The 6,000-nt window shown below is 34.4% G+C and overlaps 1 protein-coding gene across 1 annotated transcript in view; it reads right to left on the reverse strand.

The window, feature by feature from the left end:
• Positions 1–6,000, reverse strand: part of LOC134844184 (dynein beta chain, ciliary-like) — a gene marked incomplete in the record, with an annotated part of 486,199 nt that overhangs the window by 192,877 nt on the left and 287,322 nt on the right.

Genomic DNA, 6,000 nt, shown 5'->3' on the forward strand with positions numbered 1-6,000 from the left:
ACTCATTTGATTTTACTGTATATATTCAAAGAGATCATTTTAGTTTTTTTGGTGTAGCTTTGAGAGAAAAGCTATAAACTGATAAATTTTTCAAACAGATCTCTGTAAATCTTATACCAAGTCTACTCATATAAAGTTTGAAACTTTGAAAATCTTTTAAGAAAGAAAAGAACAAAGAACTTTGCTGACGTGTTTTGAGAAAGTGGGTACCGGGTAAGAAATTAAAAGAGTCTTGGACAAAATATTAAATGGTTTTTGATTAGTTTCAACCTTCCCAGATTTAATAAAAATTCTTTCGTGTTCAGTTGTAGTTCAACAGAAAGTTGAAAGCTTTCATATTCAATACTTGGTTCAAAACTCAACTTTTTGAGCAAATTCCCTAATTAGATTTTTGCTTAGTCGGAGAACTTTGTTTTCGACAATGTAAACGATAAAAAACTGTAAAAAAACTAGTATTCGTCAATTGAAGCATTGGATTTTTTTCTTTTTTGCTGTTGAGTGTCGCAAGAAAAATCAGTTGTTTTTAATAGCCAATTTTCAAATATTGATAAAATTCAAACATAATTTTTTTTAATTGGTCAATTCTGATTGGTTGATTTCGAAATTGTTTGTTTAAGTTTTTTTGAGCGACAGCAAATAAAAAAAATTCAGACTTTCAATCACACCAAAATTAATAGTTCTATTTTTTGTATAATCACTTAGAAAGACAAATCATTTTCGCTCCCAAAAATCCAAAGCAAGAATACATCACTGAAGAATAGTTTGGAACATCTCAAATCAAATCTCCTAGTTTGATTTGTACCAAGTATTAAATTCCTGATATTGAGACTTATTCCTGATATTGAGACTGAAATACCTGATATTGATGCCGTCACTGAATAGAAAGGAACGAATGCAGTGTGAGAACTGTGGAAACTAGTACATTTGCCAAAATGCAGTTTACTTTGCCAGAACGCAGTTAATACTTTGTTCGAGAAAACGCTTTTAATGTCTACTAAAGCTGACATGATAGCCATTGAAAATAAATCAGTAAAATTTGATATCGTGGAGCAGGGCAATCACGAATTTCAGAAGTGAAAAAGGAGATTCAACATGATAACAAACGTAACTGGTTTTGTCGAGTACCAGAAAAACATTCCATGCCGAGACTCTCTTCTACTCGAACATTTTCTACGACATAGACAAGAGCCCTGTCTTTTGTCTAACAATGACAGGCAACTATACAAAAATCCATCTGTGTCGTTTCCGTGCGCTAACAATGCACCTACATGGTCTTAAGAACCTCGATGCTCATACATCTCAGCTGCTTACAGAGTTTATATAAAAATCCGAAGAAATTTCGCTGAAAGGTCATTGACGATTTACCTCTTGTTGAGAGAATAAATGAACGCAGCATATTCATATATGATTTTGACATTCAAGAAGGAGATCATGCTGGAGGGTTGGCCAAGCCAATTATTGGAAAATTTGCTAAAACAGTGAATTTGTTAAAGTTGAACACATATAACATTCACACGATTGATTTTGATTATTTTTTCGATATCCCAGGTGTGAATGTGTTTTTAAATGGTCAGAAATCAACAAACGTCTAATCAGATTTAAAACCAAAAACCACATCTTTATCCCATGTTTACATTTACGTTATGGAAACAATAATCGAGAAACTAGTGAGGATCAGAAATTGTTTAGTAATATGGCAATTTTTGACTTGAAAACAAATTGTGTTCACACAGAAGAATTGAAACCAACCAAAACCAGTACTCGGATTGAAAAACAAGTCCCAATTTTTGTCTCGACATCTTCAATTTTGCAAGATCATACATTTTTATTGTGTGACAGAAAAGAAAATTCCTAAAAATTGCTTTTTTTCCAACATAAAACTTCTGGTTGCAAAATGCAATCTACAAATGAGAACCAAATTTCAAGACATCGCAAAACCTTGTTAATGGCCGAATCAAAAACATCTTTGGTAGTTTTAAAACAAAGATTTTTTTAAAGAATATAAAACTGGGATTTTGAAATCGGGTGGTTTGAATATGGAGAAGAGGATGACACAACTCTCGTGAATTAAAACGAAATCAGCTGGTCGACTTAAAATGGCATTCAGACTGCTATGTTTATACTTTACCGGTGTTCGGATTCAAAAGCGGCAGTTACGATCTGGAGCTTATTAAATCTTATTTCATGCCATAAAAATTTGTGATAAAGAATTTGAACCGAAAGTGATTATAATCAAACTAATTTATCTTCTTCAAGTTCGGGGATATTCAGTTTTTTAAGATAATGAAGTTTCTATGAGAGGAGACCTTGAATTCATTTCTAAAAGCTCATTAGAGTAGTGGAACCAAAGGATTTTTCCTTACTAGTGGTTCGACAGTTCAGACAAGCTTAACAGTATAGAACTACCTCCATAAGATTCATTTTTCATTCAGCAAATTTAAAATAAACAACTCTCTCGAGAAAAAATCCAATGATTACCAAAACTGGTTGATGGAGAACTTCGTCAACGAAGTGCGCTGAAAAAGCTACGCATTCAATTGGTTCCAACACAGGTTTCGAATGTTTTTCTTTTTTGAAAAGCATTTGGGAATAACGCAATAGACTACTTTCAAAGACTGCTGAAGATGGTATGACAAAAAATATATAGTAGCTACTCTTGAAGCTACTTAGAAGTGAAAGAGTTTTACCATGACAAGGGAATTGACATGCTAAAACTGGGATGCACGCTTCAAACTGTGCAAATGTCTGCTTACACAAATTGAAAATCATAAACTCTACCCTTTCTTTGAAGATGATAAGGATTCCTGTCAGAGAAATAGAGAAGATATGACTGGTGTCAATAATTTAAAATGGCGCTTGCTATTTGTATCCATTCTCAATGTGCCAAAAGATGCCTAAAATACTTTACACGAGATGGAATTATGACCCTGAAACTGATCGGCTTAAAGCTAAAAATAACAGAACAAGAAATTTCGAGAACTTGGTTAAGTCATTATATCAAGAATTGAGACCAGAATGTAAATGAAGAGTCTTTACACAACCGAAAGGCAGAAGAAAAATGACATTTTTCACGTTGATGGCCACTGCGATTTCTTTAAAACAGTTTTTGAAGCTAGGTATCACTTCTGCTCCTGCCAAGAAATTCGTCCATATTTGCCAGAGCAAGATATTGAAAAGAGAACTAAGAAGCGAGAAATGGATGAGTTGAGACGAGAGTATAAGAAACAAAAAGTTTACAAAACTCAGGAAATGGGGAGAGTGAGTAGTGAGAGCAACTTAAAACAGTTTTTTTGTCAGGAATCATGTCATAACAAAATTTTTCACGAAAAATATATTTCTACTGATTCTTTGTTTAAAAAAATTAAGAACAGATTTTTTTTGGCTATATCCAATGTCTGCCGAAACGATATCGGAGAATATATGAAAAGAAACGCCGAAGAGATGATTTGCTGAAAAACCCACAACGATTGTTCACTTCTTTTTTCGAATTAGAAATTGACATAAACATCACTCCCCTTCTTGATATCTATCTAAGTCCTGTACTTCAAGGTACAAAAGTTTATCAATTTGATCAGTGCATGCCTGAGAAGTGTTTCGAAAACTTTTTTGAATCTATTGTTGATGCTCGGCGAGAAGGAGACTACAGTCCCTACTCTGCTGTTGTAGCTGAAACCATGAAGCTTCTCGGTAACAGCTCGTACAGTTGCCAAATTATGGACTAATCCATACAAACGATAACCAAAAGTCTAATCAAGGAACAGACACACAACGCACCATAACTGAGATACTTTTGAGCGATAGCATGTTGTGAAATGAGACTTACAAGAAGTAGCCCTAATGAGGTCAAAAATTGAGCATAGAGAACCAATAATTGCAGTCTTCTTTTTCTTCAATGCCAAACCTAAATTGTTGGAGTTAAACTACATTTTCTTCCACAAGTAATGTGATGAGAATAAATTTGACATGATACGGACCCTTTGTATCTAGCAATAGCAGAATATAACTTGGACAATTGTAAATTATCGAGAAAAAGCTAAGTGGACACAAATTGACTTCAGATAAGACTTAATAGCTAACTCAAAGAAGAAAAATTTTCCACGTACATGCTGCGCTGTTCATAAAAAGCATACGAGAACCCGGATTACTCAAATTAGATTTTTGCTGCAGTAAAAGTTTGTGCCTGTGCACTAAAACATTTTGCTGCTATGATAGTGAGACTGAAAAAATCAAATTTGATCGCAAAGGACATAACAAAAGAAGGCTATAATATAATGGAGATTGGCCAATGTCTAATTACAGGCAAAATTTTGATGAGGCTGCAAACTTGAAGTTGAGGAAATGTGAAATCAAAACGTCCAAGCATCTAGTCGGAACATTCGGACAACTTTAAAAAAGGACTGTTTTTGTTACCCGAAAAGAAAATTATTTAATGATGGAATACAATCTAAGCTACATAATAAGCTATTGAACGAGTAAATTTAACGTGTAAACCATAGTAAAAATTCAAACGAAGCAAAAATTCATTTTTTATTTTAACAGTTATTTTTTTTTGAAAATCGATATTTTTTCTTCGAAGTTTCTTTAGGGTTTCAGCTTAGTTTCAGATACTTTAAATTAAATTCAAATGGATTAGAAGAAATAGAAAAGCCTATTTTAAAACATTGACAAATCTATGTCTTATCGGATGTATGCAGAAGATCCTCACGAAGCCAAATTGTGCAAAGGATAGGCGCACAGTTTTGTGTGTGTACGTTCCTGGATTTCTTAGACAAACCTTTAAAGATGATTCAACAGGTCAGAGGATTCAACTTACAATACGTCCGTGGATTCCGCGTACAAATACCTGTTCAATAAAATTTGTCGGCAGATTTGTTTTGTTGCGGATTGCGAAACAAGCAAATATAGCTAGTTGTTCTGGATTCCGCAACTGTAAGTAGTTCCACAAACTGTAAGTGGAATCCCAGAAATTTGTAAGCGGATTCCACAAAATTAAGCGGACTCCGCAAACTTTAATTTGATTCAGAGTTTTGATTATTACTGCACTTGCATATGAATCATTAAATCTAGAGCTGGAGCTCTTATCTACAGCAATGCGGATTTGAAAGGCAAGGATTTAACCATTATCAGTGGAATCCACGAACAGGTCTCGAAACAATTGTTAACTAAATCGGTGGATGTCACCTTTTACTACTTTGGAAACACATCACCGAAAAACTTCACAATTTCTAGTCAGTGGGTTGAGAGTGTATGAAAATACAACACACATCATATCGACAAAATAGGTCAGTATTTGGGGTTGCATCAGTAATTGGGACCGAAGTTCAAATCAAAGTAGACAAGTATTTGGGATCGGTAGGTCAGTTTTAGGGATCTAAGATCATTAGGTGAGTATTCGAGGTCAAAGTTGAGATCGAAGTTGACAGGATTTGAGATCGAAATTGGTTTTGCTCGGAATTGAGGCCAAACGTTTGGTATTTCAAAAAGTGGTTGGTCAATGTAGTAATGGAGATTGATTTTTTCTGGTGACCAGTAATCAAAAGAAATATTGTTAAACGCTATACTACAAATATACATATATGTAAACAAAATGCGCCAACAAAAGGCGGATTCCTTTTACAACTTGCAGATTCCACTTGCAAATGGCGGATTCCACCTGCAGTTGCGGAATCCGCAACACCTCAATTTAACTCTACAAATGTTATATCATTTGTTTGTGGATTCCACAAACTGATCTGGAATCCGCAAAATCGCATTTTTTGAAGTGATTTTTAGCAGTTCAGTGTTTTAGGTATCTGTTTGTGGAATCCAAAACAGCGAAGAAGATCAGAGAAAAACAGCAAACTTGCGGATTCCGCAGCAAAATTTAATTTTAGCCTGTTGCGGAATCCGCTTAAATTGCACAGATGCACATATGCACTCTATACACTATACTGGTCTCAAAACATGGTAAGATTGGGCGTCAAAATTCTTTCGAAATTTACCAAGTGACCATCTCAAACC

The sequence above is a fragment of the Symsagittifera roscoffensis genome, chromosome 4 (assembly GCF_963678635.1).
Source record: "Symsagittifera roscoffensis chromosome 4, txSymRosc1.1, whole genome shotgun sequence".
Classification (NCBI taxonomy): domain Eukaryota; kingdom Metazoa; phylum Xenacoelomorpha; order Acoela; family Convolutidae; genus Symsagittifera; species Symsagittifera roscoffensis.